Source organism: Mobula birostris, chromosome 5, assembly GCF_030028105.1.
Source record: "Mobula birostris isolate sMobBir1 chromosome 5, sMobBir1.hap1, whole genome shotgun sequence".
Classification (NCBI taxonomy): Eukaryota; Metazoa; Chordata; class Chondrichthyes; order Myliobatiformes; family Myliobatidae; genus Mobula; species Mobula birostris.
Window position 1 is genome coordinate 53060731 of NC_092374.1, and position 23221 is coordinate 53083951.

The window sequence follows — 23221 nt, forward strand, 5'->3', positions numbered from 1 at the left end:
ATCCCAGTTTGGCAAAAGAATAAATTAAGGAAGGTAGTGCACCTGTGGTTGACAAGAGAAGTTAAGGATAGTATCAATTCCAAAGAAGAAGCATACAAATTAACCAGAAAAAGTGGCTCACCTGAGGACCGGGAGAAATTCAGAGTCCAGCAGAGGAGGACAAAGGGCTTAATTAGGAAGGGGAAAAAAGATTATGAGAGAAAACTGGCAGGGAACATAAAAACTGACTGTAAAAGCTTTTATAGATATGTGAAAAGAAAAAGATTGGTTAAGACAAATGTAAGTCCCCTACAAACAGAAACAGGTAAATTGATTATGGGGAGCAAGGACATGGCAGACCTATTGAATAACTACTTTGGTTCTGTCTTCACTAAGGAGGACATAAATAATCTTCCGGAAATAGTAGGGGACAGAGGGTCCAGTGAGATGGAGGAACTGAGGAAAATACATGTTAGTAGGGAAGTGGTGTTAGGTAAATTGAAGGGATTAAAGGCAGATAAATCCCCAGGGCCAGATGGTCTGCATCCCAGAGTGCTTAAGGAAGTAGCCCAAGAAATAGTGGATGCATTGGTGATAATTTTTCAAAACTCTTTAGATTCTGGACTAGTTCTTGAGGATTGGAGAGTGGCTAATGTAACCCCACTTTTTAAAAAAGGAGGGAGAGAGAAACCGGGGAATTATAGACTGGTTAGCCTAACATCAGTGGTGGGGAAAATGCTAGAGTCAGTTATCAAAGATGTGATAACGGCACATTTGGAAAGCGATGAAATCATCGAACAAAGTCAGCATGGATTTGTGAAAGGAAAATCATGTCTGACGAATCTCATAGAATTTTTTAAGGATGTAACTAGTAGAGTGGATAGGGGAGAACCAGTGGATGTGGTATATTTGGATTTTCAAAAGGCTTTTGACAAGGTCCCACACAGGAGATTAGTGTCCAAACTTAAAGCACACGGTATTGGGGGTAAGGTATTGATGTGGATAGAGAATTGGTTGGCAGACAGGAAGCAAAGAGTGGGAATAAACGGGACCTTTTCAGAATGACAGGCAGTGACTAGTGGGGTACCGCAAGGCTCAGTGCTGGGACCCCAGTTGTTTACAATATATGTTAATGACTTAGATGAGGGAATTAAATGCAGCATCTCCAAGTTTGCGGATGACACGAAGCTGGGCGGCAGTGTTAGCTGTGAGGAGGATGCTAAGAGGATGCAGGGTGACTTGGATAGGTTGGGTGAGTGGGCAAATTCATTGCAGATGCAATTTAATGTGGATAAATGTGAAGTTATCCACTTTGGTGGCAAAAGCAGGAAAACAGATTATTATCTAAATAGAGGCCGATTAGGAAAAGGGGAGGTGGAACGAGACTTGGGTGTCATTATACATCAGTCATTGAAAATGGGCATGCAGGTACAGCAGGCGGTGAAAAAGACGAATAGTGGGCTGGCATTCTTAGCAAGAGGATTTGAGTACAGGAGCAGGGAGGTACTACTGCAGTTGTACAAGGCCTTGGTGAGACCACACCTGGAATATTGTGTGCAGTTTTGGTCCCCTAATCTGAGGAAAGACATTCTTGCCATAGAGGGAGTACAAAGAAGGTTCACCAGATTGATTCCTGGGATGGCAGGACTTTCTTATGATGAAAGACTGGATGAACTAGGCTTATACTCGTTGGAATTTAGAAGATTGAGGGGGGATCTTATTGAAACGTATAAAATCCTAAAGGGATTGGACAGGCTAGATGCAGGAAGATTGTTCCCAATGTTGGGGAAGTCCAGAACGAGGGGTCACAGTTTGATGTGATAAAGGGGAAGCCATTTAGGACCGAGGTTAGGAAAAACTTCTTCACATAGAGAGTGGTGAATCTGTGGAATTCTCTGCCACAGGAAACAGTTGAGGCCAGTTCATTGGCTATATTTAAGAGCGAGTTAGATATGGCCCTTGTGGCTAAAGGGATCAGGGGGTATGGAGGGAAGGCTGGTACAGGGTTCTGAGTTGGATGATCAACCATGATCATACTGAATGGCGGTGCAGGCTTGAGGGGCCGAATGACCTACTCCTGCACCTATTTTCTATGTTTCTATGTTTCTGTGTTCCCCACAAAGAAGAAACCTACGCCTACAGGGGAAGATGAGGGTCAGATAATGTCTGCTGCGAGAGAGTCATTTAGGTAAGCCTCCATGGCTTCCCTTTCTGGTCAGGACAGGTTATACAGCCGACTGGTGGGTAGAGGGGCTCCGTGGAGAAGGTCAATTGCACAGTCGTAAGGGCGGTGTGGAGGCTGGGAAAGAGCCCGTTGTTTACCAAACACTTCTCCCAGATCATGATACTCTGCTGAAACCTTGGATAAGTCAGGAGTTTCAGTGGCAGAGGAGGTCGTGATGACTTTCACAGGGGAAAGGGCCGATTGAAGTGGAGTGACAGAATGAACTCCAGCTGACTGTCTTCCCGGTGGACCAGTCAATGTGGGGATTATGACAGCTTAACCAGGGGTACCCAAGAACTATAGGAGCTTGAGGAGAGGAAATTAGGTTAAATCGTACCTGTTCCCAATGGTTCCCAGAGGTAATAAGAGACAGGGGCGGTGTGCAGTGTGTGACCCGGGCCAGAAGTCTGCCGTCTAGTACCCAGGCTTCCAGAGGGGTACTCAACGGCTCCTGAGGAATTCCGGCATGGGAAGCTATGTTTTCATCCAAAAGGTTTCCCTCAGCGTTGGAGTCCTCTAGAGCTGACAGAGGCAGCGACTGTTGGTTGTAACGTAAAGTAGTTTGGATCTGCATCTGGGTTCGGGGGACGGAAGGGTCCCCCTGCCTACTGATGAGCCCTCCTTTTTTGCCGAAAGGGACAGGTAGCACGGAAGTGGCCAGACTGGCTGCAATAGAGGCTCCCAGCCCCTCTCACTCTCCGGAGTCGCTCTGTGGGAGAAAGACGGTTCTCCTTCTGCATGGGTTCCTCTCCCGGGACGGTGGAAACGGCCAGGCTGGGAGCTATTCTAGGGGCAGGAGGAGAAGAGAGGCTTGGCTGGTGAGAGATGGTAATGAGTGCTGTGGAGTGGCCAAAGATGGTGGATGACCAGTTCTTTCCCTATAGTGTTCTCGAAGGCATTTGTCCAACCTGGTGGCTGGGGAGATCAAGGGATCCAGGCTGTCGGTGTCATCTCTTGCCGCCAACTCGTCTTTCACCATGTCGCTGAGACCATTCCGAAATACCCCTTGGAATGCCTCATCGTTCCACTCCAAGTGGGCCACTAACGTCTGGAACTCCACAGAATATTCGGCAACACTGTGTGAGCCCTGACGGGGAGTGAGTAAACGCTTAACGGCATCTTTACCACGGACGGGGTGGTCAAAGATCTTTCTCATTTCTGCGATAAAGGTGGCAAAAGAAGAACATATATGCGGTTAGTTATCCCAAACAGCTGTAGCCCACTCTAAGGCACTTCCCCGCAACAACTCCATGATATAAGCTATCTTTGACTTATCCATGGAGTACGTGGATGACTGCTGTTCCAACACCAAGGAGTATTGCAGAAGGAGCCCAGCACTTCCCCAAATCCCCAGCGTAGTGTTCTGGCTCAGGTACGTGCAGCTCTCTTGGTGGGGGTGTTGCTGACACGTAGGGGGTTGCCACTACAGACTGCCTGGACTGGGTTGACAGAGTTCCAGGAGTGGATGGAGTAAAATGAGTGGATACACGGTCCACCTGGTCACCGATCTTCGTTATGTTAGCAGACAGAGAGCGGAGGTTCTCCATGACATCCCGGAGAGACCCAGTAGGGAGCCCTGGTTGGAAAGGGCTTGTTGCAAGGTATTCGTGTTCGCTGGGTCCATTGTGGCTAGATCATTCTGTTGCAATGAGTGAATGAAGTGAACCCAAGCGCAGGACACAGGCATGGAGACTGAGTTAGAATGCTTACGCAGACATGAACGTTGAACAGCAAACAGGAGGGATCTTGACACAGAGCCTTGACACGGAGCCTCGACACGGAGAGACAGAGTTTCATAGGTAAACCTTGAAACTGGAGCAAAACTTAGAACATACGGTCCTAAGCGGCCGGGAAACATTAATTACCACACAGGCAAAACCAACGATCTGGCGACTAGTGGTTGTAATGCGGGAGGTCTTATGCTGCAGGTCTTGATGGAAACCAGGTGTGTCGTCATCAAAGAGAATTAGAAGCAAATGGGAAATTAGCAGTCGGAACCATGGCACAATCAAAGCAAATTAGGAGAAAGATAGGGAATTAATGATTGGGACCATGACATTCATGGGATTAGATTAAATTAGATTCAACTTTATTGTCATTGTACCGAATACAGATACAAAGCCAATGAAATACAGTTAGCATCTGACCAGAAATGCAAAGAATAGTGTTATTTACAAAGTAACTGCAAACAAAAAGTAAGTGCTACAGCACACAAAGATAAAAGTACTGAGTCAGCACAATATGGGTGCAATACTGCTTAGTGCTCTGATGTGAGGTTCAGCAGGGTCACAGCCTCAGGGAAGAAGTTCTTCCTGTGCCTGCTGGTGCAGGAGTGGAGGCTCCTGTAGCGCCTACCGGATGGGAGGAGAGTAAAAAGTCCATGGTTAGGGTGAGATGCTTCCTTGATAATGCTTTTTGCCCTGCCCAGGCAGCATTCATGGCAGGTGTTCTCAATGGTGGGCAATTGCATGTCGATAATCTGCTGGGCAGTTTTCACCACACGCTGGATTGCTTTGCGATCCGATACGGGACAATTGTCATACCACACTGAGATGCAGTTGGTGGGTATGCTCTCAATGGTACAGCGGTAAAAGTCCTTCAGTATCCTGGGACAGAGGTGAGCTTTCTTCATGCTCCACAAGAAATAAAGGCGCTGTTGCACCTTTTTGACCAGGATGGAGGAGTTCTGGGACCAGGTGAGATTTTCGGAAATGTGGACACCAAGGAATTTGAAGCTTGAAATATGTTTTACTACAGCTCCATTGATATCGCTGGGGATGTGAATGTGGCTCCTAGCATGCCTGAAGTCCATGATGATTTCCTTGGTCTTCTGGGTGTTAAGGGCCAGGTTGTTGTCGGCACACCATGCAGCCAGGTGCTGGAACTCGTCCCTGTAGGCCGTCTCGTCATCCCCTCTGATCAGGCCAACCACCGTGGTGTCGTCTGCGAACTTGATTATGGAGTTAGAACCATGTACAGGAATGCAGTCATAGGTGAAACGGGAGTACAGAAGAGGGCTCAGCACACAGCCTTGAGGCACACTGGTGTTCAGGGTGAAAGTGGAGGAGGGGAGGTTGTCTAACTTAACTGATTGGGGTCTGTTAGTCAGAAAGTCCAAGGTCCAATTGCAGAGGGATGAATTGATACTAAGGTGGTGAAGTTTGACGATCAGCTTGGACGGGATCACAGTATTGAATGCCGAACTAAAGTCAATGAACAGCATTCTGATGTAAGAGTTGGGGCTGTCCAGGTGGGTCAGGGTAGAATGAAGTGCCAGGGAGGTGGCGTCCTCTGTTGACCTGTTGGTGCAATAGGCAAACTGATAGGGGTACAGGGTAGCGGGCAGACAGGATTTCAGATGTAATAGAACCAGTCTCTCAACGCACTTTGCAATGATGGGGGTGAGTGCAACTGGGCAAAAGTCATTCAGGCCCGCAGCAGTGGAATGTTTCGGCACTGGCACGATGGTGGCGATCTTGTAGCTTGTGGGGAGAACTGCCTGGGCCAGGGACTGATTAAAAATGTCCGTGAAGACCCCGGCCAACTGCCCTGCACAGACTCTGAGCATCCGGATCAGTAGCCTTCCGTACATTTACCCTGCTCTGGGTCGCGCAAACATCAGAGGTGAAAAGTGAGAGAGGCAGTTCACCAGGTGGGAGATCCGCTTTGAGGGTGACCTCCTTGTTCTCTCAGTCAAAGCAAGCGTAGAACTGGCAGCCAGTTCTTGGAGGGAATGCACTGCTTACCACATCTGTCTATCATCTCCTATATTCTTAGAAATCAGATGTGTTGCTCACTTAAAAGAAACAGTAGCACCTATTCTGCTGGAGTGTTCCATTTATCAGGATACTGACAGGTGTCACAGCAACTATCAGATCTTGAAGCCACAGAGAGGCTGCAGCCTGTCTAAAAATGATTATGAGGATTCTGTTGCATCTTCTGCCTCCCAAAGGGGTCTGCACGTTCACAGAAGGGAAGACCAGCTGGTTGCTGGCCTCCTCTAGAATGGCTAGCAACTGTCACTACTCCATTAGCAACCAGACAAGCTTGAGATACTGCATGGTGCTGTCTCCAAACAAAAAGCAGTTCATCCTGACACATTTCAAATCATAGCCAAGGATTATAACCAGGCTTGTTTGAAGAAAACCCTGCCCACTTACCAGCAGAGGTCCCAACCGCTGTTCTACTAAGATAAGGAATGCCTACCATTCCATGCCCAGAGTGCATTTCAGGAAATCTGATCACTTGACTGTCCTCCTATCTGCAGACAAGCAGATGTTGAAGAGCAAAGCTCCAGAGATTAGGACAATAAAGAAGTGGTTGTGGAAGGCAGAGGAGTGACTATGGGATTGCTTTGAGTTGGAAGGCTGGGCTGTGTTCAAGGACTCATCTGTGGATCTGAATGAATGCACCATGGTTGTCACAGACTTTATTAAAACAGTCGTAGACAAGTGTGTCCACACAAAATCATTCAGTCTTCCCCAACCAACAGCCTTGAATAAACCATGAGATTTGCAACCTGCTGAGGGGCAGATCAGAGACACATAAACCTGTTGACTAAAAAAGTTTTAAGAGGTCTAGGTGTGATCTCCAGAAAGCCATCTCACAGACAAAGTGGCACTTCCAGATTAAATTTGAATCAACGAAAAAGGTTCACCAGTTGTGGCAGGGCTTGAATGCTAGCACCTCATATAAAATTAAATCAAGCAACGTATGTGACAATAGGTCTTTTCTTGCAGGTGTGCTCAGTGCCTTGAATGCTTACTCTAACCGTGAAAAACATGGAAAAATCATCGCAAACTCCTACAGCCCCTGATGATCTTGTGATTTCAGTCTCTGAGACTGATGTGCGAGCAGCCTGTGTGAACCCATGACATGTGACCCATGAAAAGTAGACAGCTCAGATGGGGTAGCTGGCCATGTAGAAAGACCTGTGCTGATCAGCTGGCAGAGTGTTCACTGAGATCTTTAACCTCTCATTTCAGCAGTCTGAGGTACACACCTGCTTCAAGCAGACTTCACCACCGGTGCCCAAAAGGAAATAATAACCTGTCTCAATGACAGTCGTACAGTAGCACTTACATCTATAATGATGAAGTGTCTTGAGACGTTGGTGATGAAACATATCAATTCCTGCCTGAGAAGTAACTTGGATCGGCTCCAATTTGCCTCCCAGAGCAACAGGTTCACACTAGATGCCATTCCATTGGCTCTTCACTTAACATCAGAACATCTGGACAGCAAAGATGTATACATCAGGATGTTCTTTATCAAATACAGCTTGCAATTTAATGCTATCATCCCCTCAAAACTAGTCAATAAGATTCAAGACCTTAGCCTTAATACCTCTTTGTGTAATTGGATTCTCAATTTCCTGACTTGCAGACCCTAGTCAGTTTAGATTGGCAAAAACATCTCCTCCTGATACAATGGGGTGTAGGAAGCGGACACAGGCATGGAGACTTGACACGGAGACGGACTTGGACTTGACTGGAACACAGAGCCAGGTCTTAGACTGGGACTCAGAGCCTTGACTTGGACTGGGATTCGGAGCCTTGACTTGGACTGGGACTCGGAGCCTTGAAAACAAAACAATGACAGACCACTCGCATCCCGGCTCGGAGCAGCGACAAAACAGCTGGCAACACTCCGCTGGACACGAGACGACAAAAACAAACAAAAACGGACAATACGAATCTTGACATGCAGAAGCTCATGAAGACAGTCCCTTATTTTTGGCAGTTTGGAAGATGGTTGCTTATTCTTGGTGGCTTGGAAGACGGTCCCTTATTCTTGGTGGCTTGGAAAATTCATCACCACCCCAAGTAGCTGTAAGCCGGGGTTTTTATCCTGCCGGTTTGGATGAAGATCAGGTGCCCTAATCAAGGAGCTCGGTGGAACACAGGGAAAAGGAAATTAACTGAAATGTGTAGTTAACGGACCGGACCATGACACCTCCACCATCTCCATCAGCTCAGGTGCTCTTAGCTCCATCTTTAATACTATACTTCAAAGAGAGCTCAGTACAAAAATCCAAGACCTAGGAGTGAACACCTTCTTCTACAAATTGATCCTTGACTTTTTGAACAACAGAGTGCAATCATTAAGGACAGGCAGTAAAAATTCCATCATGATCTCCATCAGCACAGCTACACCACAAGGTTGTGTGCTTAGCTCCCTGCTCTACTTGCTTTACACTTATGACTGTGAGGATAAGCACAGGTCCAATGCCGTATTCAATGCTGATGACACAACTCTTGTTGGACAAATCAAAGGTGGAGGTGAATCAGCATATAGGAGGGATTTTGAAAATCTGTCTGAGTGATGCAAAAACAACAACCTCTTATTCAATGTCAGCAAGACCGAGGAGCTGATTATTGACAAGAAGAGGATGAAACCGGAGGTCCATGAACCAGTCTTCATTAGGGGCTGGTGATTAGAGGTGCAGATGGTCAGCAGCTTTAAATTCCTCAGTGTTATCATTTCAGAGGACCAGTCCTGGGTCCGGCACATAAGTGCAATTGCGAAGAGAGCACAGCAGTGCCTCTACTTCCTTAGAAGTTTGCGAAGGTTTGGCATGACATCTAAAACGTTGACAAACTTCTATAGATGTGTGATGCAGCATATATTGACTAGTTGCATCACAGTCTGGCATGGAAACACCAATGCCCTTTAATGAAAAATCCTACAAAAAATAATGGATATGACCCAGTTCATCACAGGTAAAACCTTCCCCAACAAAGAGTACATCTACATGAAGCATTTTCACAGGAAAAGCAGCATCCATCATCAGGGACCCCCACCGCCCAGATCATGCTCTCCTCTCACTGTTGCCATCAGGAAGAAGGTACAGGTGCCCCAGGACTCATACTACCAGGTTCAGGAACAGTTATTACATCTAAACCATGAGGATTGTGAACCAAAGAGGGATAGCTGCACTGAACTTTACTTGCCCTATCATTGAAATGTTCCCACAATCTATGGACTCACTTTCAAGGACTCTTCATGTCAAGTTCTTGATACTTATTGCTTATTTATTTATTATTATTATTTATTTCTTTTTGTATTTGCACAGTTTGTTGTCTTTTGCATACTGGTTGAACGCCCAAGGTGGTGTGCTCTTCCATTGATTCTATTGTAGTTATTATTTTATTATGGATTTATTGAGTATGCCCACAAGAAGGTGAATTTCAACATAGTATATGGTAATTTATATGTACTTTGATAATAAATTTGCTTTGCAGTGTGCATTGCAGATTGAATCCATAGATTCTAGAGAAGCAGATGCAACATCTGCCTGACCTAGGTTCCTGCATTTATTAAGTTTCAGGTGAATACTCACAGTACAAAATTCTATAAAATCATAACTACGATTGGGATAATGATTTCAATCCTCCTCCAACTCAATTAGGCTTATCAGAATCGGAAATAAAATTTCTTTATTGTTGTCACAGGTACTGAGATTCAGTGAAAGCTTTTTTGCAGGCATACCTTCCCAACAGATCATTCCATACATAAGTGTATGAAGGTAGTAAAAAGGAAAAGCAGAATGCACCACATTGTGTTACATTGATAGAGAAAGTGCAATGCAGGTAGACTAAGGGCAATGATGAGGCAGACTGAGATATCAAGAATTCATCTGTTAGCAAATAAGATGTTTATCAGGAGGCTAATAACAGTGGGATAAAAGCTGTCTTTGAGCCTGGTGGTACATGTGCTCAGTCTTTTGTATCTTCTGCTTGATGGATGGAGGGATAAGAGGGAATATCTCTTGTGGGAGATATATTGGCTTTGATTATATTGGCTGCTTTCCTGAGGCAATGAGAATTGAAGCAGCGGTGCATCAAAGTGGGATGTATTCTCTGTGTATCTGTAATAACTGGTGAGGCTCATCACTTGCTGAATTTTCTTAGCTTTCTGAGGGTGTTGATGTATTAGTGTGTTTTCATCTTAATGTTTGTTTGAGAAGTGCAAGGTCATAATTTCATGTCATTCCCTGGTTAGTCCCGAACAGAGTAACTTTTGAGTCAGGTGTAGGTCACTCCAGTAAACAATGACAGATATTCCTATACTGAGACACAGTAGAACTTAGTTACTTCATGGTCAGCATTCCTTTCAATTTTAACATTTTAGATTATTGACTGAACGTAAGTTCCATAGCTGCTACAATGAGATTTAAACTGAATTCCCTCTGAATTGTTAGTCCAATAATCCGGGAAGCTCAAATACAAAATGGACGAGGCTGGAAAATCTCATCAGGTTAAATACCATATGTGGAACGAGAACCAGTTAAAATTCTAGTTCTATGACCTTCTGTAAGAACTAGGAACTGATAAAAGATTGTGGACCTGATAAATTGAATGTTTCCTTTCTCCATGGATGCTGCCTGATATACTCAGTTTTATCAGGGATTTCATTTTTATTTAAATTTGCAGCATCAGAGGAGTTTTGGATTTTCATCTCAGTTACTAATCAGATACCCCATACACCATGGTATTTGGTGTGAATCATTGTGCACCTCATCTTCACTCTCACTTACTCTCACTCCCACTTGGTCATCAGTGGATGATATTTAAAGTGGAACAACATCATGCATGAGCTATCTGGTCCAGACAGCCATCTGGTCCAGGTCCACCAAAGCCAAACAGTTTATATATCTCTGCCATTTCCTCAGCCTGTGGCAGCAATGCTTAATCAGAGCTGGCACTTTAAAGTTTGGAGAGATTTCTTAATATCTTTAGTCCAGGAATATAACTCATAAAACCTTAAGACATAGCTGCAGAATTAGGCCGTTTGGCCCATCAAGTCTGCACTTCCATTCCAACATGGCTGATCAATTATCCCTCTCAGCCCCATTCTCCTGCATTCTCCCCATAACCTTTGACATCCTGGCTAACCAAGAACCTATCAGCCTCTGCTTTACATATATCCAATGACTAGGCCTTCGCAACTGTCTGTGGCAATGAATTCCACAGTTTCACTATCCTCTGGCTAAAGAAGTTCCTCCTCATCTCATCTGTAAATGGATGTTCCTCTATTCTGAGACTGTGCCTCCTTGTCCTATATTTTCCACTACAGGAAACATCCACTTCAAATCAACTCTGTCTTGGCCTTTCAATATTCAATAAGTTTCAATGATAGCACCTCCCCCCCTCATTCTTATAAACTCTAGTTAGTATAGGCCTATGAGACATCAAATGTTCCTCATACATTAACCCTTTCAATCCTGGATTCATTCTTGTGAACCTCCTCTGGAAGTGCTCCAATGCCAGCACATCTTTTCTTAGATTAGGGGCTCAGAACTACTCATAATACTCCAAGTGTGGTCTGGCTAATGCCTTATAAAGACTTAGCATTACATTCTTGCTTTTTTATTCTAGTCCTCTCAAAATGAATGTCAACATCGCAGATGCTTTCCTTACTACTGACTCAACCTGCAAGTTAACATTTAAGGAGTCCTGTGCTAGGACTCCTAAGTCCCTTTGCAAGTCTGATTTTTGAGTTTTCTCCCTGTTTAGAAAATAGTCCACACTTTTATTCCTTCTACCATTGTGCATGACTATATTTCATCTGCTACTTCTTTGCTCATTCTCCGAATCTGTCTAAATCCTTCTGCAGACACCCAGCTTCTACAGCAATTGGCTGCAAACTTGGTCGCAAAGCCATCAATTCATTCATCCAAATTATTGACATTTAATGTGAAAAAAACAGTCCTAACACCGGCCTCTGTGGCACATCACTGCTCACCAGCAGCCAACCAGAAATTCCAACTACTTCATTCCAACTCTTAACCTCCTGCCAGTCAGCCAATCTTTGATCTATCTTTCTTATGATACCCTGGGCTCTTATCCTGTTAAGCAACCTCATATGTGGTACCTTATCAAAGACCTTCTGAAAACCCAAATAAACGACATCCTATGACTCTCCTTTGTATACCCTACCAGTTATTTTCTCAATGAATTCCAACAGATTTAACAGGCAAAATTTCCTCTCTAGAAAACTGTAATGCTGTTGGCCTATTTTATCATCTGCCTCCAAGTACCCTGAAACCTCATCCTTTAATAATGGACTCCAACATCTTCCCAACCACTTAGGTCAGACCAACGGGTCTATAATTTCCTTTCTTCTGACTCCCTTCCTTCTTAAAGAGTGGAATGACATTTGCAATGTTCTAGTCCTCCAGAACCATTTCAGAACCTAGTGATTCTTGGAAGATCATTACTAATGCCTCCACAATCTCTTCAGCTACTTCTTTTAGAACCCTGTGCTGTAGTCCATCTGGTGACTTACCTAATTTCAAACCTTTCAGCTTCCAAAGCATCTTTTCTTCAGTAATAGCAACTATTTTCATCTGCCCCCTGACACTCCCAAATTGGCATGAAGCTAGTGTCTTCCACAGTGAAGACTGATGCAAAATACTTACTAAGTTTGTCTGCCATTTCTTTGCCCACATTATTACCACTTCAGTGTCATTTCCACCAGTCCAGTTTCCACTGTCACCACTCTTTATACACCTGAAATATCCCTTTGTATCCTCTTTTATATTATTGGTAGCTTACCTTCATACTTCATCTTTTCTCTCCTTATGGTTTTACTAGTTGCCTTCTGTTGGTTTTTAAAAGCTTGCCAATTCTGACTAATTTCTCCTGTTATATGCCCTCTCTTTTACTTATAAAATGGTTGCCTTATGCTCCCTTTAGAATACTTCATCTTTGGGATGAATGTATCCAGCGCTTTCTGACTTGCGCCAGAAACTCCAACCATTGCTGTTCTGCTGTTATCCCTGATAGAGTTCCCTTCTAATCATCTTTGACCAGCTCCTCTCTCCTGCCTCTATAATTCCCTTTACTCCACTGTAATACTGACACATCTGACTTTATCTTCTCCCTCTCAAACTGCAGGGTGACTTCGATCATACTATGACGAACTACCTCCTAAGGATTTCTTTACCTTTAGCTTCCCTTTCAAATCTGGTTCGTTACATAACACCCTATCCAGAATTGTTTCTCCTCAAGTGGGCTCAATGACAAACTGCTGTAAAAAGCCATCTTATAGGTTTTCTACATATTCCCTTTCTTGGAATCCAGCATCAACCTGATATTCCCTGATATTCCCAATCTACCCACGGAGGCAGACCACCCCTTCTTCTTATCTACTTGTCCTTTTGATACAAGGTGTATCCTTGGATGTTAAGCTCCCAGTTATGATCTTATTTTAGTCATGATCCAATGATGTCCCCAGCATCATACCTGCCAATTTCTGACTGTGTTATAAGATCATGCACCTTATTTCGTATACTGCATCTGTTCAAATATAACACCTTCAGTCCTGTATTCATCACCTTTTTTTGATTTTGCCTTCAAGTTACATTTCAACTCATCCCACTGACTGCAATTTTGCCCTATCATCAGTCTGTTCTTCTTCACAGTCTCAATACACAATCCATTGACATGTATACCAATTGCCCAGCCTCAGCCTTATCACTCCAGTTACTTTTCCCCTGTCAAATTAGTTTAAACCTTCCCCAGCAGCTCTAACAAACCTGCCCACAAAGACATTGGTCCCCTCACGTTCAGATGTAAAGTTCATACTTTCCCCAGAAGTGATCCTAATGACTCAGAAAACTGAAACTCTACCTCTTGTACTAGTTCCTCAGCCACACATTCATCTGTACCATCATCCTATTCCTGCCCTGATTTACACATGATACTGGGAGTAATCCAGAGATTACAAGTGGGGTCCTGCTCATTACCCTCTTCCTTAACTCCAAAAACTCCATGCACAGGACCTCTTTCCCTTTCTACCTGTATAATTGCCTTTCTATTGATGACCTTTGGCTAAAAGCAAAGATCTAATACTGAGGATTTATATTTCTTCCCACCAATGAAAAGCTAACTGGCCTATAATTTCCTTTCTTCTCCCTCCCTCTCTTCTTATAGAGTGTAGTGACATTTGCAATTTTCCAGTCCTCCAAGCATTATATTATATGATGTCAATGCCACTACATAGATCTCCACTGCATAATAAATTTTAAATTAATAAATTCGGCGGGAGGAGAGAGAAGCAGTGTGCCGTGTGTGCGCAACCCGCCGGTGAAAAATGATATCATATCTGTTAAATAGGGGCCGTGGACAATTTCTGATTTGATGGAGATGGACGTGAAAGCACAGAGGAACATCTGGAAAGATTTCTGAAAAGCTCGTTCGCTGCTGTCATCACTGCGCGGTTGGGAATCTTCTGGAGGGAAGGCCTCAAAATCCCCGGCTTTGCCTGCTGTTGGCGACCGAGATGGAGGTTGAATCGTTTGGATAGAGATGGCGCTCAGTACTCAGTGTCGGAGAGCTGATCAGAGCTCAAAGTTATTGGATGACTCAGAGTCGGACTGTGGTCGGGTATGGCAGGGAGAGTTTTTCTTCCTTCTCCCGTCTACGTGAGATGTGGGACATTTGAGAGACTTTGAACTTTTACTGTGCTCATGGGCTTCTTCATCAAGTTATGGTATTGTTGCACTGTTGTAACTATATGTTATAATTATGTGGTTTTGTTAGTTTTTTTCAGTCTTGGTCTGTCCTGTGTTTTGTGATATCACACCGGAGGAAATATTGTATCATTTCTTAATGCATGCATTGCTAAATGACAATAAAAGAGGACTGCATGTCTTCATAATCTAAATTGTCCCATTCAGGTCTAAAGATTTAATCGCTGTTGAGGATTTCTTATTCTTATGGGATAACATCTTTCTTGACAAGGGGGTCACTCTGCTTGACAGGTGATACAGGGCTGTGAAACAATCGCAGGCTCTGGGACCTCCTCCATAGTGGTTGTAGGAGTTGACTGCAGGAAGTGATTCTGACAGCACTGGACACCTTTCTTTGCATGTGTTTGTATCCCGAACAGTGCATGGCAAGCTTCACTGGAAAATGTGGATCATAATGTGTGGGTACAGTGCCTGACATCATCATTTACTTTACTTTTTGGAAAGCCACCTCAGACTGCTTTGTCCATTGCCATTTCTCCCCACTCTGTAGTAATGAGTTCAAGGAGTGGAGCACAGTAGCTAGGTTTGGCAGGAGCCTGTTGTGTAGTTAACAAATCCTAAAAAAGATCACAATTGTGATACGTCCCTTGGCCTTCAGCATTCACCACTGCTTGAATTTTCTCAGCAAACTTGTGTAAAGCTTGTGTGTAAATAGTGTGACCACAGTAAGTGATGCTTGGTTTCAAAAACTCATACTTATTGCACTGTCCTCTGAGACATAAACTTCTAACTTTTTTAACAATGGCTTGAGATTTTGGAGATGTTCCCTGTTATGCTTACAGTGATGTCATCGAAGTTGCGCTGAGCACCTGCACAGCCTTGCAGTACCTGGTCCATTGCTTTCTGCCAGAGTGCAGATAAAAATACTACCCTCAAAATAAGCCTATTTCAGTGATAAAGCTCTTTGTGAGTGTTTATGATGACAAACACTTTGGACTCTTGTTCCATCTCCATCTGTAGGTAGGCTTCAGCTAAATCTATGTTGCTGAAATACTTCCCTCCAGGATTATTTGTAAAGATAGCCTCTGTGCTAGGCAGAGGGTATTGATCTACTTTCAGTATGGGGTTGATGGTAACTTTAAAATCACCACAATCCTGAAAAGCCATTTTCCATTGTTACTGGGACCACTGGCATTGCTCATAGGCAATCTTGGAAAGAATTCCTTCAGTCTCCTTGCGAGCTAGTTCACTGCCTACTTTTTATGGATGGTATTAGGAACCAGAAGGGCTTTGTTAAAAGTGCATGTGGCATTTTACCCTTGATATATTTGAGTTTTCCAATGCCATCCTTGAATACTGCCATGGCAACTCCTTTCTTAATTCAATTCAGTTGACTCTATTGCAGGAGATGCAGTGTGAAAATGGTGGATAGATCTCCAATCCAGTTGTAGCTGTCTCAACCACTAAAATCGCCACAATGTTGTCCTTCCTGTTTTTACCACATAGATGCCCAATGTGGATTGTTGTTTGTTGAACTTCACTGTTACAAATGTCATTCCCATAGTATCTTTTATCCAATATAAGTTCTTAGCTCAATATCTGCAGGCTTTAGTTTAGTATCCTTTAAATGTTGTTCAAACTCATTTTGTGGAATGACTGAAACAGCCAAGCCATTGCCCAGTTCCATTTTAGTTAATTTGCTGTTCACTTCTTTCGTATGCTATATTGCTTGTCTATTGTTAGTTTTCATATGGTAAATCTCAAGACTACTCTGTTCAGTGTCACTTGCATTATTTTCAGATTTTCCATCAACAGCATGCAGATTAGTGCTCTTTTTGAAATTGCAGCTTGTCTTTTTATCTTTTTCTCTTCCCTGTGTAGTCCATTTATTTTTGTCTGCCTGACGTGCCCTTTGTTTGTGTCCTACTCTGTTACATTTTCTTCAAGCCTCACCTTTAAACCTGCAAAGGTGTGGTTTATGCAAGCCCCTGCCACAATAGTTACACAATTTGTTCAACCATGCAGCTTTCTGTTTAGACATTACAATTTTCTTTGTGGTTACTTTCATTCCTGACTGCAGCTCCATTGTATATCTGTTTCTGTTTCTTTTGATACAGCTATTTTAACTGTTCTTTTAAATGTAAGTTGTGCTTCAGTTACGAGCCATTTTTTTCCTCATCTTGGTCCTGTAACTTTCAATATTTTTACCAATCAAAAATCTACCCACCTTAAATATAATTGATAATGACCTCCACCGCCTTCCATTGGCAATGAATTCCACTGATTCTCCGCCATCTAGCTAAAGAAATCCGTGCATATCTCTGTTTTGAAATAAACTTCACATTTCATGAAGCTATGCCCTAGATGTTAGATTCTCCTACTAATTGAAACATCTTTTCCATGTCCTCTCTATCCAGATCTTTCAGTATTTGGTAGGATTCATTTGAGATCCCCACTTCACATGCTTCTGAACTCTATCAAGTACTGACTGACAGCCATGAAACACACCTTATATATTAACCCTTTCTTCCCTGAGATCACTCTTGTGAATCGCCTTTGGACCCTCTTCAGGTAATGACACCTTTCCTCAGCAAGGGAGTTCTTGTTGCTCACAATATTCTAGACATGGTCTGACCAATTCTCTATGAAGCCTCAGCCTTACTTTTATATTCTGGTCCACTTGAAATGAATGACAACATTGCATTTGCTTCTTTACTATCAACTCAACTGGCACATTAACCTGAGCTATGACTCTCAAGTTCCTTTGCACTTCCAATTTCTGAATTCTCTCTGCATTTATAAAAAAATCATCTACATCTTTATTATTTTTATCAAAGTACAACCCCCCACATTTTCCTAGCTGTATTCCATCTGCTACTTCTTTGAAAACTCTCCTAACCTGTCCAAGTCATTCTGCAGACTCCATACCTCTGCGACACTACTTGTTCCCCACCTATCTTTGTGTCACTTGTAAATGTGGCCACAAAGTCATCAGTTCCTTCATCCAGACCATTAATGTTTAAAGTGAAAAGTTGATGTCCCAACGGCGACCTCTGCAGAACCCCACTACTCACTGGAAGCCACCCTGAAAGGGACTCCTATGTTCCCACTCTGTCTCTTCTGCCAGTCAGCTAATCTTTGTTGGTAACTTCCATCTAACACCATGAGCTCTTGTTTGGCAGCATCGTGTGCAGGACCTGTCAAAGGCTTTCTGAAAGTCTAAGTAAATAACATCCAATGAGTCTTGTCTGTCTAGCGTGCTTGTTACCTCCTCAAAGAATTACAGTCATAGTCATAGAGTACTACAGCACAAAAATGGGCCCCTTGGCCCATTTAGTTGGTCCCAAATTGTTAATCTGCCTTGACCTGTTGACCCTCACCTGGATAATCGCCCTCCATACCCCTCCCACCCATGTACTTACCTATACTTCTCTTAAATGTTGCAATAAAACCTGCATCCACCACTTTCACTAGCAGTTTTTTCCACATTTGCACCACCTTCTGAGTGAAGGAGTTCCACTTAGCTCCCCCTTAAATATTTCATCTTTCACCCTTAACCTATGATCCCCAGATCTAGTCTCACCCAAAGAGAGCACAGGAGAGAATGAGAGAAGCATTGTGAGTATGTGTGAAAGGAACATGGCTCATGTTAGAATAAGACAGTTTAATATAGGCTGTAAAATTGTAATTACTTCCTTTAGGTACATTTCCTCCAATATTACTAACTGCTGCATATTTAGGTGAAGGCACTTTTGGTTGAATGGCGTAACAGAGCTCTACTGAAAATGTTTCCAAAACTACATCTGCAGGTATTAGTATAATATATAAAGTCTTGCAAGGTTCCAGCTCATCGTACTCAAATACATAAATGATATTGAAAAGGCTGAGGTCAAACCAAAAGATACCTGGGAGTGTGTTACGCTCAATTCTAAACATATCCAACTAATATGGAAGTGCAATTAACAAGCCGAATGAGATGTTGAACTGTGTAGTCAAAGTAGTAAATCAAAGAAGATAATTATAATTATATATTGCTCTTGTAAGGCTGCCCTTGAGTACTGCATCCAATTCATCTTGCTAAAAAGCAGGAGAGACATTCAATTACTGGAATCAGTCCAGAGAAGAACAAGTAGCCTGACTCCCAGGAGATAATTCTAACCTAACCTGCGGCAAGTTCAAGTTGGGTTTGGAGTCAATAAAACATAAAGGATGAGGCGTCAATAACAGACTTCTGACCTAAAGCTGTTTGACCAAGCAAGCATGTTAGGTTAAAAATTAACCCGCTTTTGTATGATTAAGTAAGAAAGGGGGCAGTTGGCTATTACAACCTCAAAAGATGGTATTTTGGTGTAAATCATAACAAATATCTTCAGCTTGTTTCACTTGTATTATTAAGTGAATTTTATTATCTCCATGACAGAAAATATCTCCAAACTATCCACCTATGGGACAGTTTAGGTGCATGGTAGTCCATTCCTGGCTCTGTCACCAAAGCTCTTACTCAAAACTTCAACTGCTGGCTTTCCGACATATATGTTGGTTTAAAATATTATGCTCCAAACTTTAGTCACAGTCTGAAGAAACCTATTGTATTCTCCTCAATGTTTATTGCCATTTATTGAAGAACATTTTTTAATATAAAATATGCCTACTCAACCATATCCTGCATTTTCTGTTTCTTTCTATTAAATCTAAAGGCATAATTCATGTAGAAGCTATAAAAGCTTTGATGCATGTTCTTAAGCCACAATCTACATGAAAGAAACTCTACCAAACCTGAAAAGATATTTTAAAATCATGCTGTGTAAGGGATTTGCTCTTGTTTTTCTGTGAGACTCATTGCTCATACATAAAGTCCAGTAAATTGGTTTATTATTGCACATGAGCCGAGGTAGTACAAGGGAAAACAATAGCGGAATGCATGTTCACACAAAATGCTGGTGAACGCAGCAGGCCTGGCAGCATCCATAGGAAGAAGCACAGTCGACATTTCAGGCCGAGACCCTTTGAGTCCTGACAAATTAAATCTATTAAATCCTATTTAAATCTTGATGCTATATTCAAAACTGACAGATCCATTGGTGAAATTTCGTGATAAATACCAATATTTCAAGAAAAAAGAACTTAGAATGCGACAACATAGGAGCAGGAGTAGACCACTGGGCCCCTCAAGCCTGTTTCACCATTTTATGCATTCATGGCTGACCTCTCTGGTTATCCATCCCATAGGATGATGATGGTTCCTTTCAGTCAGTTAGTGGGGTTTGATATGTGCGACCTGGAGTGGCTGCACAGGCCGATCCTTGACAGGCACTGCTTGCCACATACTTGGCAGGTGAGGCCTGGAGGGGCAGCAGGGGCAGAAGCTCTGTTGTGGCGCTTCCTGTGCCTTTCCTCTGTTGCCTCGTTGAGGTTGCTCTCAGCAGTATCCACACCTTTTCTGACAGTGTCCCTCCACTGTGAGTGATCTTGAGCCAGATCCTCCCATGTTGATGGGGCAATGTCAGCTTTCTTGAGGCTCCTGTGCAGAACATCCTTGTACCGTAGTCGCTGGCCTCCTCGTTTTCGGGTACCACTGGACAGTTGGCCATACAAGATGTCCTTGAGCAGTCTTCTGTCAGGCATACTGACAATGTGTCCTGCCCAGCACAGCTGCGTTGATAACACCAAGGTTGAAACTGCTGGCATTCCGGCTTGAGAGATAACCTCGGTATTGGAGACCTTGTCTCGTCAGGTGATCTTCATCAGAGAACGTAGGTGACGCTGCTGCAGTTGATCAGGCTGGCGTAAGTGTCTCTGATATGGGCACCATGTCTCACATCCGTATAACGAGGTTGATATGACAACGGCTCTGTATAACTTGCACTTGGTGGCCAACCTGATGTTTTGTGACCAAATTTTGATCTTTCAGCTGACCAAAGGCAAAGCAGGCTTTTCTAGTTCTTGACTTAATCTCTACATCTAGAGAAGCTGAGGACGTTATTATGCTGCCCAGCTAGCAAAACTTGTTGATAGCATTGAGACAAGTGTCATAATAAGGACAGTTGGTTCTTCGTAGCTTGAGCCAGGAGCTGGTTGGTATAAAACTTCTGTCTTTTTCAGGCTGATTGTCAGTCCGAAGCTTTTGGCTACACTGGCAAATTGACTGGTGATCTCCTGTAAGTTTTTGAGAGAGTGGGCAACCAGTGCACAGTTATCAACAAACTATAGCTCATGCGTCACAATGTCCCTGACTTTTGTTTATGCTCTCAATCTTGCGAGGTTGAGGAGCCCACCATCAGCCCTCATTTGTAGGAAGACCCCTGACTTCAGGTCCCATGTGGCATCCTGAAGAACAGCAGCGAAGAATAGTCCAAACAGAGTAGGAGCCAGAACACAACCCTGTTTTACGCCATTGCTGATGGAAAATGGGTCTGACAACTCAGCACACATTTTGATGCGGCCTTCCATGACTATGTGGAACTGACGGATGATATTGGTTAGGCGTGGGGGTGGGGGGGCAATTGAATTTTGGTGGGAGCTTCCACAGGCCATCTCTACCAGCAGTGTCAAATGCTTTGGTTGGATCAACAAATGTGACATAGGGACTTCTCTGCTACTCAACACATTTCTCTTTGAGCTGCCTCAGTGAAAAGATCATGTCCACTGTACTACAACCTGTTCAAAAAGCACACTGGCTTTCTGGAAGAATGTTGTCACTGATGTTGGACACCAAGCGTCTAAGGATGATCTTCGCGAGGCATTTTCCTGCAACTGACAGAAGACAGATGCCATGGTAATTGTTGCAATCTCTCTTGTCTCCCTTGTTCTTGTAGGTGGTCATGAATGATGTGTCTTTGAAGTCTCGTGGTAGTTCTGCAGCTCCCCACAACTTTGTGATCAGCTGGTGCAGGCATGATGTTAGTGTGTGACCACCATACTGGTAGATCTCGGCTGCGATACCATCAGGCCCTGGTGCTTTGCTGGGTTTTAGCTGTTTGATGGCTTTGATAACCTCGTGAAGGGTAGTGGGAGCATCTAGCTCGAACAGTATGGGTCGAGGGTGTACTCTGCCCAGTGCTTCATCGGTGATGGTTCCAGGTCTGTTCAGCAGCTCGTGGAAGTGTTCTTGCCATCTTTTCATGTGCTCTGACTTCTCAGTGAAGATGGATGTACTGCCCTTGCTCAGGAGTTGTGAGGTGCCTTGTTTCGATGGACCATACACAACCTTGATTGCTTCATAGAAATTTCTTGAGTTATTACAGTCAGTGAAGGCTTGTAACTCCTTGGCCTTGTTCACCCATTGCTGGTCTTTCACAGATCAGACCGTTTCTTTGAAAGCATTCCAGTGCTCAGTAATATCATCTGGTGGACTCTCAACCTGTCTGCTTAGAGCATTCTCCGTAGAGGATTTCAGGGCATCAACACACTCGCGATGTTTCAATTTGGTGGTGTTCAGCTTTTTGGGTGGTTTGGCAGCATTCAGTCTGTGTGAAGGTTTGATCGATAAACGTAGATCCGACCATACCATTTGATGATCAGTTGAGCACTCAGCTCCACGCTTAGCTCTGGTGATACAAACGTCAGAGATGTCTCGTTGTCAGGTGATGACATAGTCAATGAAGTGCCAGCTTTTAGATCGTGGATGCATCCATGTGCATTTGAGCTTGTCTGGCAATCTGAACAGTGTGTTAGTACTGCACCGTTTGAATTCTGTGCACATCGAGACGAGCAGTAGGCCTTTATCGTTACTGTTGCCAACCCCTTGGTGTCCAGTCACACCAGGCCACACAGTGGACTCCTTGCCAACCCAAGCATTAAAGTCTCCCAGCAACAGCAGCTTATCGGAAGTTGCCACGCTACAGATGGTCGTTTTCAGCTCACTGTAGAGTGCCTCCTTGACTTCACTGGGATTAGTCAGAGTTGGGGCGTAAACATTGACTATGGTGAGGTGGCGTTTTCCTTGCAAAGGTGTGCGCGAGGTCTGGATTTGGTCATTTACAGCAACAGGCAGGGTTGGTAGCTTTTCTGCGAAGCAGTTCTTGAGAGCCAAGCACACACCAGATTCTCTTTGTTCTTCTTCGGGCCTGCCAGACCATGAATACCCTCCTTTCTCTTCACAAAGCGTGCCCTCTCCAGCGAGTCAGGTCTCCTAGAGAGCCGCAATGTCCATTCTGTAGTCCTTGAGCACACGAGCAACAAATGCAGTACGTCTCTCTGGGCAATCTGATTTTGCATTGTTCAACAGAATTCGTATGTTCTATGAGGTGACTATCAGATTCTGCTTGTGATTCTTACCACTAGAGCTTGACGACCCGCCAGCCACGGCAGACTGGCCAGGTTGGTGTGAACGGGCTTTGTTTGAGCCACCTTTTCTAGGCCCTTCCCTAATTATAGGGTGAGCAATGCCTCCTTAAACAGGGCTGCTCAGACTCAGAGGGTGCTGCCTCACCAGATCTCCACTCTGTAATCCATGTGCGACTACTCTCCCCCTGCCACCTGCATGCAGTCTTGTGACTACAGCTCCCAGCTGGTCAAGCCGACCGCTTCGCCACTTGTCC